General features: G+C 38.6%; 1 non-coding gene across 1 annotated transcript in view; it reads left to right on the forward strand.

Moving 5' to 3' along the window:
• The first annotated feature begins 13,986 nt into the window (after positions 1-13,986).
• LOC140205649 (18S ribosomal RNA) overlaps positions 13,987-14,203 on the forward strand; it is a 1,829-nt gene continuing 1,612 nt past the window's right edge. The window contains exon 1 of the ribosomal RNA XR_011887917.1: positions 13,987-14,203. This exon is cut by the window's right edge and continues 1,612 nt beyond it. This is a non-coding gene — a ribosomal RNA (18S ribosomal RNA).

Genomic DNA, 14,203 nt, shown 5'->3' on the forward strand with positions numbered 1-14,203 from the left:
CCAATCATCTATGATACTATCTTTCCTGTAATACCATGGCTCTTCTCTAGGCCTTGCGTTCAGTACCTTGTCATAGGCCTTCTAAAAATCCAAGTAAGCAACATCCACTGATTCTCCTTTATCCATCCTTAAATATTCAGAAATAGATGAAATAATTGAGTAAAAAATATATTTTAAATGCATTTATTTAAAATACATTAGACTATTGTTAATTAAAGATATAAATATGCAAAGCTGGCATTTAGGACAGCAATGAGGGTCCTCCATCTCTATCTGTCCTTGGCCATCTTCTCTACTGTGGTCCAGGTGTGGTTCAGGGTCCTAATTTCTACCTCTGCAATACAGTACCAAGTTGTCTTTGGTCTCCTGCATTTCCTTCGCCCTTTGGGGATCCAATGAAGTGCTGTCTTGATGATGGAGCTGGCTTCTCGTTTCATCACATACCTTGTAAGATCGAAGTAACTTTTAAGTGAAGAACAGCAATCACATTCAAATGAATGACATTGTGCAAGATATGTAGCAACTGGGCTGATCCATTTCTTCCAGTCATCCCCACTCCCCTGCCTTTTCTCCAAACCCTTTGATGCCCTAGCTAATCAAGAACCCATCTATCTTTACCTTAAATGCACCCAATGCTTTGGCTTCCACAGCCACTAGTAGCAACAAATTCCCCAGATTTACCACCCTCTGACTAAAGTAATTTCTCCACATCTCTGTTCTAAATGGACGTCCTTCAATCCTGAAGTCGTACCCTCTCGTCCTAGACTCCCCTATCATGAGAAATAACTTTGCCGTATCTAATCTGTTCACGCCTTTTAACGTTCCATGATTTCTATGAGATCCCCCCCCCCCCATTCTCCTGAACTACAGGGAATACAGCCCAAGAGCTGCCAGACGGTAACCCTGTCATTCCTGGAATCATCCTCGTGAATCTTCTTGGAACCCCCGCCAATGTCAGTATATTCTTTCTAAAATAAGGAGCCAAAACTGCACACAATACTTCAAGTGTATTCTCGTGAGTGCCTTACAGAGTCTCAACATCACATCCCTGCTCTTATATTCTATACCTCTAGAAATGAAGGTCAACATTGCATTCACTGCTTTCACCACCGACTCAACCTGGAGGTTAACATTTAGGATATCCTGCACGAGGACTCCCAAGTCCCTTTGCATCCCTGCATTTTGAATTCTCTCCCCATTTAAATAATAGTCTGCCTGTTTATTTCTTCCACTAAAGTGCAAGACCATACAATTTCCAACATTGTATTTCATTTGCCATTTCTTTGCTCATTCTCCTAAACTATCTAAGTCTCTCTGCAGGCTCTCCATTTCCTCAACACTACCCGCTTCTTCACCGGTCTTTGTATCATCAGCAAACTTAGCCACAAATCCATTAAGTCCATTGTCCAAATCATTGACACACCTCGTAAAAAGCAGAGGTCTCAACACTGACCCCTGTGGAACTCCACTGGTAACTGACAGTCAGCCAGAATAAGATCCCTTATTCCCACTCTGTTTTCTGCCGATCAGCCAATGCTCCACCCATGTTAGTAATTCCCCTGTAATTTCATGGGCTCTTATCTTGCTAAGCAGCCTTATGTGCGGCACCTTGTCAAAAGCCTTCTGAAAATCCAAGTACACCACATCTATTGTATCTCCTTTGTCTGTCCTGCTTGTAATTTCCTCAAAAAATTGCTGTAGGCTAGACAGGCAGGATTTTGTTTTCAGAAAAGCATGCTGGCTTTGGTTTATCTTCTCCTATGTCTCCAGGTAGTCTGTAATCTCATCCCTAATAATCAATTCCAACAACTTCCCAAGCAGTGATGTCATGTTAGCAGGTCTATAGATTCCTTTCTGCTGCCTCTCACCTTTCTTAGATAGCGGAGTAACATTTGCAATTTTCCTGTCATCCAGTACAATTCCAGATTCTATCAATTCTTGAAAGATCAATGTTACTGCCTCTATAATCTCTCCAGCTACTTCCTTCAGAACCCAAGGGTGCATTCCATCAGGTCCAGGAGATTTATCCACCCTCAGACCATTAAGCTTCCTGAGCACCTTCTCAGTCGTAATTTTCATTACACGTACTTCACTTACCTACACTTTTGAATGTCCGGTATACTGCAGACGACTTCCACTGTGAAGATTGATGTAAAATACGCATTTGTTCCTCTGCCATCCCTGTGTCTCTCATTACAATATCTCCAGCATCATTTTCTATTGGTCCTATATCTACCCTCAACTTTCTTTTACCCTTTATATACTTAAAAAAGCTTTTAGTATCTTCTTTGATATTAGTCACCAGCTTCCTTTCATAATTCATCTTTTCCTTCCTCATGACCTTCTTACTTTCCTTCTGCAAGTTTTTAAAAGCTTTCCATTCCTTTATCTTCCCATTAGCTTTGGCTTCCTTGTATGCCCGCTCCTTTACTTTTACTTTGGCTCTGACTTCGCTTGTCAGCCACGGTAATGTCCTTCTTCCCTTTGAAAATTTCTTCTTATTTGGAATATATCTGTCTTGCACTTCCCTCATTTTTTTGCAGAAAGTCTAGCCGTTGCTGCTCTGCTCTCCTTCCTGCTAGTGTCCCTTTTCAGCTACCTTTGACCAGTTTTCCTCACATGCCATTGTAATTTCCTTTATTCTACTGAAATACCGACACATTGGAATTTAGTTTCTACTTCTCAAATCTCAAGGTGAACTCAATCATATTGTAATCACTGTTTCCTAATGGTTCCTTAACCTTAAACTCTCTTATCAGCTCCAGATCATTGCAGAGCACCCAAACTAGCACAACCAATCCCCTGGTGGTTGATCGCAAAAAGTTTACAATACTTGTTCTGACACACACAATGCCTTGGTCTGCCTGTGTATTAAGAAGGCTGTGGGAAATGATGTTGGCCCTCTATTTGGCTCTACCCAGAGCACTTAATACTTTGTACAACTTCTAACCCATTGGCTTTTCTCTGCCTTATTGCTGTTGTTCAGGATAAATAGCTCAATTCTTCATCAAATACCAAAAACAGAAAACATAGAAAAGATCTATTTACCTACTTGTTTATTGTATGCTTCAATAGGGAACTGCAACAGACATCCAGTTAAGCAGAGACTACAACTTTTCAGATAAAGAATCAATCTGTTTCAAAATGATAATAATAAGTGTAGGAATAGCAGGGACAGTAACTGCATGACTGAATTATCCATGATGGCACACAAAAGATAGAAATCAATATATTCTAAATAGTCGTCATCATAACAGTCAGTGGATGATCACTATGAAGGCAGGTTTTAGGCCTTCATATTCACATTTGCAAGCTTCACTCTCCAGTGATGGGAGTATCAAAACTCACCAATTGGCCCGGAGATCTAAAGACACTTGGGTTTCAAAGTCTGCAAAGGTCTCGTTACTATAAAGATAATGATTGGTGACTCTTGTATTTAGGGTAGGAAGCAGTTTTTGCCCTTCCAACAGTGTTGTCTGTATCAGATATGTTTGGATGGGAGCTGATTTGGCCATTGTAGAGATCGATCCACCAGTCAAGCTATCACACTAAAAACATAGTGTTGGATGGAGGGAGGGGAAGCTAGCTATTGAAATACCTAGTGGGCTTATCCCATTGACTTCTATTTTATGTATCCTTATGTCTGATACAGTCAAAGTAAAAAGATGTGCCTGCACAAGATTACTTCTTATCATTATAGACTGAATATGTTCTCAAGTTTAATACTTGTAAATCGAAATAGACCAGTTACCCAAATTATTCCACATACATTTTCATTACATGTAGCTTTATGCACTGCACACTTTTGAGAATATAAAATATTGTTAAAATTAGATAATCAGACCTCAGACAGGTACTGTGTCAATTATGTTAACGATAAGTCTTTTAATATGGTGCCTTTACTTGATCAGCAGGCTGCAGTTCTCAAGGAATATTCATTTCCTTGCTCATACATCAACCATTGCACATTTATCCACACAGAGTTACATCCTCCAACCGTAGGCTGTGTTAATCAAATGATCAAGACTGTTTTGAATCTGGCTCCATTGATCTCATTATTTGTTCTGGCTCCTGCTTTGGTGATAGAACATAACTTGTGGAACTATATCATAGTGGAGGTAAAAGAGCAAAAATTTCAAGGAATCAATTTCAAACCAGACATTGATGAAACAAAATAATGCAAATGTTACCCATTCCCTGCCAATGTGTGGCTACTTGTTAATGGCAAAGGTGTCTTTGATTGATGGGGGTGGGGGGGAGTAATGGGTGAGAGTATGATGGCAATTGCCAGCACTGAATACCTGAAAAATTTGTTCTGGCTTCATGAGAGCAGCTTCTAAAGTTGCTGGATTCTCTTCACTGGGGATTATGGAAACTGATCCCCAACAATGATGCCTCCAGACATGGTTTATTCCAATGGAGACAAATGGCTGAAAAGAATCAAAGTAACTACAACATATTTTGTTAATTAATTATGTAAATTATTAACCAATTTCCCCTGGGATCAATAAAGTATGACTATGACTATAAATATATTTCATTGTTTAAAGGGCTTTAATTGTCTGAATTTATTTAAATGCTTTATGTTTTTCAAATTATTATAATAGCTTTATTATTTTTGAGTTTTAGAATAGTTTCAAAGCTCAGAAATGGTTTACTGGCTGGCAGATGAAGTTATTCTCAGTAAATTTGTGGGCAGGTCCTATCCTTTTATTATGTAGACAAACCCTGCCACTGTTTAGGCCTTACTATTGGAGCAGGGTGGTATTTATGAATAAACTTACAACACACTTCTTACACAGCAAAGCAATGACAGAGGCAACATAGCACCAACAGAAGAATCAAAATCATTGTAGCAATTTTGGAGTGATTGGGTCATTTGACTTATGATGGAAAAGGGAGCAAATGCTCCTGGGTATGTTTTCATGAATTCTGAAAGGTGTGAATTGAGAATTTGATCTCTAACGGACAAATCAGTTACCGAAAGTTAGATTTCCCATGGTTTATGGCATCCTTTACAAAAATAAAACAAATAATTTGTACTATTCGCGTTGTAACAGGATCCATATATTGTACTGCAAGCATTGTTATGCTTCTTGTGTAAAGACACTTTGATAAATCAACCATGTAAGGCTCTAAAGCAGGTTTTATAGATTTCATACTTACCCACGATCATTGAATGTTGTGTTCTACCATCATGTGATAATGAATTACTAGCAAAGGATTTTAATATGCACTCAGTGGCCTCTTTATTAGGTAAAGGAGTAGAAACTGGTCTGGTCTTCTGCTGCTGTAGCCCATCCACTTCAAGGTTTAGAAAACATAAAAAAAAAAATAGAAAACCTACAGCACAATACAGGCCCATCGGCCTACAAAACTGTGCCGAACATATCCTTACCTTAGAAATCACCTAGGATTACCCATAGCCCTCTATTTTTCTAAGCTCCACATATCTATCCAGGAGTCTCTTATAAGACCCTACCATATCCGTCTCAACCACAGTCGCTGGCAGCCCATTCCATGCACTTGCCACTCTCTGTGTTAAAAAAAAAAAATAAATAAATAAATAAATTTACCCCTGACATCTTCTCTGTACCTACTTCTAAGCACCTTAAAACTGCTAGCCATCTTGGCCCTGGGAAAAAGCCTTTGACTATCCACTCGATCAATGCCTCTCATCAACTTGTACACCTCTATCGGGTCACCTCTCATCCTCCGTCACTCCAAGGAGAAAAGGCCGAGTTCAGGCAACATCCTCCTCTGCACTCTTTTTATGGTTTCCATGTCCTTCAAGTAGTGAGGTGACCAGAACTGAGCACAGTACTCCAAATGGGGTCTGACCAGGGTCCTATATAGCTGCAACATAACCTCTCAGCTCTTAAACTCAATCCCATGTTCGATGAAGGCCAATGCACTGTATGCTTTCTTAACCACACAGTCAAGCTGCACAGCAGCTTTTAGTGTCCTATGTACTTGGACTCCAAGATCCCTCTGATCCTCCACACTGCTAAGAGTCTTACCATTAATACTATATTCTGCCATCATATTTGACCTACCAAAATGAACCACCTCATACTTATCTGGTTTGAGTCCCATCTGCCACTTCTCAGCCCCGTTCTGCATTCTAAAAATATCCCGCTGTAACCTCTGACAGCCCTCCACACTATCCACAACACCCCCAACCTTTGTGTCATCTGAAAATTTACTAACCCATTCCTCCACTTCTCATCCAGGTCATTTATAAAAATCCAAAGAGTAGGAGTCCCAGAATATATCCCTGAGGCACACCACTAGTCACCACCTCCATGCAGAATATGATCCATCTACAACCACTCTTTGCCTTCTGTGGGCAAGCCAGTTCTGGATATATAAAGCAATGTCCCCATGGATCCCATGCCTCCTTACTTTCTCAATAAGCCATGCATGGGGTACCTTATCAAATGCCTTGCTGAAATTGATATACACTTCATCTACTGCTCTACCTTCATCAATGTGTTTAGTCACATCCTCAAAAAATTCAATCAGGTTCATAAGGCACGACCTACTTTTGACAAAGCCACGTTGACTATTCCTAATCAGATTATGCCTCTCAAAATGTTCATAAATCCTGCCTCTCAGGATCTTCTCCATCAACTTACCAACCACTGAAGTAAGACTCACTGGTCTATAATTTCCTGGGCTATCTCTACTCCCCTTCTTGAATAAAGAAACAACATCTGCAACCCTCCAATCCTCCTGAACCTCTCCCATCCCCATTGATGATGCAAAGATCATTGCCGTAGGCTCAGCAATCTCCTCCCTCACCTCCCACAGTGGCCTGGGGTACATCTCGTCCGGTCCTGGTGACTTATCCAACTTTCCAAAAGCTCCAGCACATCCTCTTCCTTAATATCTATATGGTCAAGCTTTTCAGTCTGCTGTAGCTCATCCCTACAATCACCAAAATCCTTTTTTGTAGTCAATACCGAAGCAAAGTATTCATTAAGTACTTCTGTTATTTCCTCCAGTTCCATGCACACTTTTCCACAGTCACACTTGGTTGGTCCTATCCTCTTGCTCTTCACATACTTGTAGAATGCCTTGGGGTTTTCCTTAATCCTGTCTGCCAAGGCCGTCTCTTGGCCTCTTCTGGCTCTCCTAATTTCATTCTTAAGTTCCTTCCTGCTAGCCTTATAAACTTCTAGATCTCTATCATACCTAGTTTTTTGACATGTTGTGCATTCAAAGATGCTTTTCTGCACACCACTGTTGTAACACAGGATTATTTGAGTTACTGTTGCCTTCATCTCAGTTTGAACCAGTTTGGCAATTCTTCTCTGACCTCTCTCATTAACAAGGCAAATTCACTCACAGAGCCTGCAGCTCACCAGATGTTTTATGTTTTTACACCATTTTCTGTAACCGCTTAAGACAGTTGTGTGTGAAATCCTAGGAGATCAGTAGTTTCTGAGATACTGAAACCACCCTGTCTGGTACTAACAATTGTTCTGCAGTCGAAGTCTCTTAGATCACATTCCTTCCCCATTCTGACATTTGGTCCGGATAACAACTGAATCTTTTGTTTTTCTTCTTCTGAAGTTTAATGGCGGTTGGCAGACCAATTTGAGGTGCATTACTGCCATCTACTGAGGTGGAGTGTGAAGGTGAGGTGGAGACAGGAAGTATACCCACTAAATTTGCCCTAGTCAAGAAAACCTCAAATAATTCAACAAGTCTAATGCTGATCAAAAGTCAATTACACACTTTTTGTTTGTCCCAAAGATCTCAATTTAGCAATTGGATGTTTCCTTTACACCTCATAGGAACTGCATTCATGCAAAAGTGAACATTTTGGCCATGTTTTCATGCTTTTCTGCAATGAGTTGCTGCCACAGAATTGATTAGATATTTGCATTAATGAGCCAGTGTGCAGGTGTACCTAATAGATCAGCCACTGTGTCTCCATTAGAAGCCTAGCTATTCATTCTTGGTCACTCGAGTTAAAGGTGCCTCACTGTAATGCTGGTAAGCCATCATTCAGATTCATTCAATGGGTTAAATTTTGGAAGCAACGTATATAGCACTGAAGTTGCCATAAAGCAAGGGTTCCCAAACCTTTTTATGTCATGGACCAATACCTTTAAGCAAGGAGTCTGTGGATCCCAGGTCATGAGCCACTGCCATAAAGTATTTCTAACACACTAACGTAATAGAATTCTAGACACATGTTTAACTGTAGGACTTGGCATAACATTTTCTTCCTTATTGCATATTAATAATATACCGAATAATTTAAATGTTATGCTATGAACATTCCATGGAATTGCAATTCATCTAGTATACACTACCTGAATGCATTAACCAGTTTTATCTGTATGAGTATTCATGCCAACATTTTAATCAGAATGGAGAAAAGAAATCCATTGATCATGCATCCATTACAGGATTTTGGCTGTCATAAAACATCTTGTCAGCGTATTTCAGCATATATACTGATTGAAATGGCAAACAAGGTTGTGGGTTCAATGCTCATTTCCATGTTGGGGAAGGTGAGAGGATGAGACTTTAGCATCACTCTGGCATTCAGTGTTGAATTATAGAGATAGCTTATGACATGCTCTGTACATTCAGATTTGTTCTAGGAAGATGAAACCTAATAATTTAAGTCAAAGGCAGCTTAATGATGAGTGAGCTTTATACACAGCTGCTTTTCCATAGGGCAATGCGTTTTGTTGCAATTAAATTGAAAAATGTAGCACCAATAGATAATAGAAAGCTATACTTATACCACAAAAGAGAATTGTAATAATTTTCTCTGAGCTGTTTGATGTTTTTTTTTAGCATTGATCTATTTCAGGTGTTTGTATATGTTGGATAAAATTACCATTGTGTGACAAAATCACAGATGAATAGAAACAAGGAAGATAAGGTAGTCGTGTTTGATGTGTTTAAGATAACTAATTTGTTTTATTCACATAATTCTTAATATAGCCCTGTTTATCCTAGTTCTCTGGATAATTTCTTCACATTTTTCATAATACTTATATTTTCATGACATAACTACTAAAATGTATCAGTATTCTGTTGTCACGGCTAAATAAATGAAAACAAATTTGAATATTTTTCGTCAGGACTAACTGAAGGAAGAGTGAGTAAGGGATTTGAAAGTTGGAGGGGGGAGGGGGAGATCCAAAATGATAGGAGAAGACAGGAGGGGGAGGGATGGAGCCAAGAGCTGGACAGGTGATAGGCAAAAGGGGATACGAGAGGATCATGGGACAGGAGGTCCGGGAAGAAAGACGGGGGGGGGGACCCAGAGGATGGGCAAGAGGTATATTCAGAGGGAGAAAAAGGAGAGTGAGAGAAAGAATGTGTGCATAAAAATAAGTAACAGATGGGGTACGAGGGGGAGGTGGGGCCTAGCGGAAGTTAGAGAAGTCGATGTTCATGCCATCAGGTTGGAGGCTACCCAGACGGAATATAAGGTGTTGTTCCTCCAACCTGAGTGTGGCTTCATCTTTATAGTACTTCCTCTACTTCCGCTAGGCCCCACCTCCCCCTCGTACCCCATCTGTTTCCTTTTTCTCCCTCTTTCCCTCTGAAGATACCTCTTGCCCATCCTCTGGGTCCCCCCCCCCGTCTTTCTTCCCCGACCTCCTGTCCCATGATCCTCTCGTATCCCCTTTTGCCTATCACCTGTCCAGCTCTTGGCTCTATCCCGCCCCCTCCTGTCTTCTCCTTTCATTTTGGATCTCCCCTTCCCCCTCCAACTTTCAAATCCCTTACTCACTCTTCCTTCAGTTAGTCCTGACGAAGGGTCTCGGCCTGAAACGTCGACTGCACTTCTTCCTACAGATGCTGCTTGGCCTGCTGCGTTCACCAGCAACTTTGAAGTGTGTTGCTTGAATTTCCAGCATCTGCAGAATTCCTGTTGTTTTTGTTTTTGAATATTTTTGCCTACTTTCCAAATAATCCAAGAATCATTCAATTCATGTACATTAAATCAAATTCTGAAACTGTTAAACTGTGAATGCATCATGAAAGTGTCAGTCACAGTGCAGTGTAAATTGAGCTTTGGAAATGTGCATGAGCATGTCTATACATACTCATCAGCTCCTCAGGCTGTTAGGGTATCAAAGCTACCTGTAGGCTTGCACCAATTTTAATTCAGAAATCGAAGATTTGTTTTGAATTCAAAAAATGCATTTTGAATTACTGAGGGGAGGCTTACTCTGCCTCCAATATTTGTTCTATTTTAGACTCAGAGTAGAATGTGTTACTATATTAAACAGTGGAGATGCAGAAATGCATTTGGCAATGAAAAATGGAGGCAATAGTCTTCACATCTTTGTATAGGTTTTAGATAAATGTCATATTGTACCACCAATAAGATACAATTTCTTCGAGTGAAGCAAAAAACATCAAAAATATTTTAAAATATAGAACATCACTTGAAGAAACATTCAAAATATATGAGGTAACATCAAAAGCAATTTTCATTCAGTCTTCATGAAAAAAAAACTAAAGTTGTCATTCATGGACTTTCACAGTATGGGTTTTACTTGCTAGTGAAGCAAAATTTGATAATGTCTTCCTACAATTGGATAACCTGAAAATACTTTTTTGAGCATGAATAATTTGCACTCTTCATTTGCTGAGGCTGCTGTTTTTCTGTTTATTTTGGTAATAGTATTTTCATAGCAATTGTGGCACTTTGAACCTGAATTTACTCTTTTTAAATGGTATTACTGTACTATTGAAGGTTGAGTATTACAGCTAATGGATATATTTAACTTCAGTTTATTAAGAACATCTTAAAAGATATCTCATGAGATGCTCATTGACTGAAAAAAAAATCCATTGCTATTCTCTCACAAATATTGCAGCAACATGCATAAAAAATTAGTTGATGGATGGCAAATTAAAGTGGTGAGAGTTAAGTTGTTTGGTTTGAAGAACTACAAATATTTCAACTCAGAAAGTAATGCTGATTCCACCTTTAATCTCAAAATATTGGTATGGCTTTTGATTCAGAAATTGAAAGAAGGCAGTAAAATCCATGGGGATACTGAGTGATTAATGGAACAAAAAATAAATCATTCAACAAGTACAAGATCTTTCTGAAATGAACAAGAGGAATACAATTAATGGAATAAAGTCAAGTTACTTTTTATTGTCATTTCAACCATAACTGCTGGTACAGAACATAGTGAAAATGAGACAACGTTTTCCAGGACCATGGTGCTACATGAAACAATACAAAAACTACACTGAACTACGTAAGAAAAAACACAAAAACTACACTAGACTACAGACCTATCCAGGACTGCATAAAGTGCATAAAACAGTTCAGGCACTACAATAAATAATAATAAATAATAAACAAGACAGTAGGCATAGTAGAGGGTATAGTAGGTTGGTGTCAAGCCAGGCTCTGGGTATTGAGGAGTCTGATGTCTAGGGGGAAGAAACTGTTACATAGTCTGGCCGTGAGAGCCTGAATGCTTCGGTGCCTTTTTCCAGATGGCAGGAGGGAGAAGAGTTTATATGAGGGGTGCTTGGGGGCCTTCATAATGCTGTTTGCTTGCTTTGCGGATGCAGCGTGTGGTGTAAAAAATGCAAATGAGCTTAATGATCTAGGATTTAAAACTGTTTACTGAAAGGGAGAAAATATGAATAAACCAAATATCTGGGACCTGCCTCTCGGTTTTTTTGCACTACCTTACTTTCCCTTTTCTATTTTCTATTTATGATTTATAATTTAAATTTTTAATATTTACTATCGATTTGTACTCCAGGGAATGCGAAGCGCAGAATCAAATATCACTGTGATGATTGTACATTCTAGTACAATTGTTTGGCGACAATAAAGTATAAAGTATAAGTATAAACTGCTGATGAACTGCTATGATGAAGATTTCTTCAAAATTATCAATATAATACAGGTGGAGTATTGTGTGTTGTGTTAGACACCCCAAAGAACATGCAGTTGAAGTCATAGGAATGCATATCAAAGGGCAACCTTGTCTGGTTCCACGTTGAAGTTTAAATGGTTTAGAATTCTGAGAATTAGTAAGAACCCGAGCAAAAGGGGATAAATGCAGTAGTTTAATCCATTGAATAAAGTTGGACCCAAAATTAAATTTTTCTAAGATATTAAATAAATAATGCCATTCAACCCGATCAACAGCCTTCTCAGCGTCTAAAGATATCACACACTCTGATATCTCCTCAGAAGGAGAATAGATAACATTTAATAATCGGCGAATATTAAAATGAGAATATCGATTTTTAATAAAACCAGTCTGATCGTCAGAAATGATAGATGGTAAGGTATTTTCCATCCTATGGGCCAGAACTTTAGATAGAATTTTAGAATCAACATTAAGGAGATTGGTCTATATGAAGAACATTCAGCTGGGTTCTTATTTTTTTTAAGGATAAGCGAAATAGAAGCTTTGTAAAAAGATTGTGGCAACCTACCTGACTTAAAAGAATCTGAAAAAACTGAACATAAATAAGGTATAAGCAAAGAAGAAAACGCCTTATAGAATTCTCCAGAAAATCCGTCAGGACCTGGAGCTTTGCTTGAATGCAGTGAACGTATAGCCTCAGCTATTTCTTTGTGAGAAATACATTGATCCAACTGTTTTCGATTATCAACCGAAAGCGTAGGGATATTTATTTGGTCTAGAAAATTATCCATTACAGTATTATCTTTAAGAGGATCAGGACTATAAAGTTTAGAATAAAATTCACTAAAAGTATCATTTATTTCTAAATGATCAGTTGTCCTAATGCCATTAACTTTATAAATTTCTTTAATCTGTCGTTTAGCACTAGAAGTTTTAATTTGGTTAGCCAATAATTTACCTGTTTTATCTCCATGAATATAAGATTGACTTTTATCCTTTAAGAACTGAGTTTCAATAAGGTATGTCAATATGTCAATAAAAAATCATATTTAGTTTTAACTTCAACCTGTCTTTTATATAAAACAGGATTTGAAGTCAAAGCATATTCTTCATCTAATTGTTTCAGCTATCTGGTTAAATTAATTCTCTCTTTATTAGCTTTTTTCTTAACACTTGCAGTATAAGAAATGATTTGTCCTTTAATGTATGCTTTAAAGGCATCCAATATGACAAGGCTAGAAGTCTCCTCCATCGTATTCTCTTAAAAAAAAAAGTGATTTGCCTCTCCAAGAACTTTAAGAAATCCTTGTCAGATAAGAACAGTATTTTGAAGGAAATGAAATAGCCAATGAGAAAAGAGGACCACTTTTGCTGAGTACATTGGGTTTAAATGAATCCGCAGTTTGTTTCAAAGTTCAACTGCTCCATCCAAACTAACAGAAATAAGCTTTGCTGATATTGTGAAAGTAATGCAAGAACATTTAGAACCAAAACCACTGCTGATTACAGAATGCTTTAGGTTTCATAAGTGGAATCAAAAGGAAGGGGAATCCACTTCAACATATGTGGTTGAATTGAAGAGGTTGTCTGAGCCTTTTTACTTTGGTAATGGGCGAATCACTTAGTTTGTGGAATCTTACAAGAAAGCATTCAAAAATAGCTTCTAACTGAAGCACAACTCACATTTATAAGAGCAGTTGATATCGCTGTGTCAATGGAAATAACAGACAGATGCAATTAAGTTGCATACTGGAATGAAGGTGAGCGTGAACAAAATTGCAGTGTCTAAGCAGCAACCAGCCTGGCCAAACAATTGTGTTATTGTTGTGGCAGGGGCTCACATTCACCAGACCAATGCAGATTTAAAGGTGAAACTTGCTGAAAATGCAACAAAGCAGGACACATACAAAGAACATGTTGTATGTGGTAACAGATTTGTACTCTGATAATAAAACTTACTTTGAAATGTGTAGCCTTCAGATTTACGGTGTAAAAATGAGTAATAGACAAGCAATCAAGAGAAAATCTGCAGATGCTGGAAATCCAAGCAGCACGCATAAAATGCTGGAGGAACTCAGCAGACCAGGCAGCATCTATGGAAAAGATCCTGCCAGTAGCATATGCTTGTCTCAAAGATTAAGCCATGCATGTCTAAGTACACACGGCCGGTACAGTGAAACTGCGAATGGCTCATTAAATCAGTTATGGTTCCTTTGATCGCTCGCTTTGTTACTTGGATAACTGTGGTAATTCTAGAGCTAATACATGCCGATGAGCACTGAGCCCACCCAGTGGTGATGCGTGCATTT

This window comes from Mobula birostris, chromosome 11 (genome assembly GCF_030028105.1).
Source record: "Mobula birostris isolate sMobBir1 chromosome 11, sMobBir1.hap1, whole genome shotgun sequence".
Lineage (NCBI taxonomy): Eukaryota > Metazoa > Chordata > Chondrichthyes > Myliobatiformes > Myliobatidae > Mobula > Mobula birostris.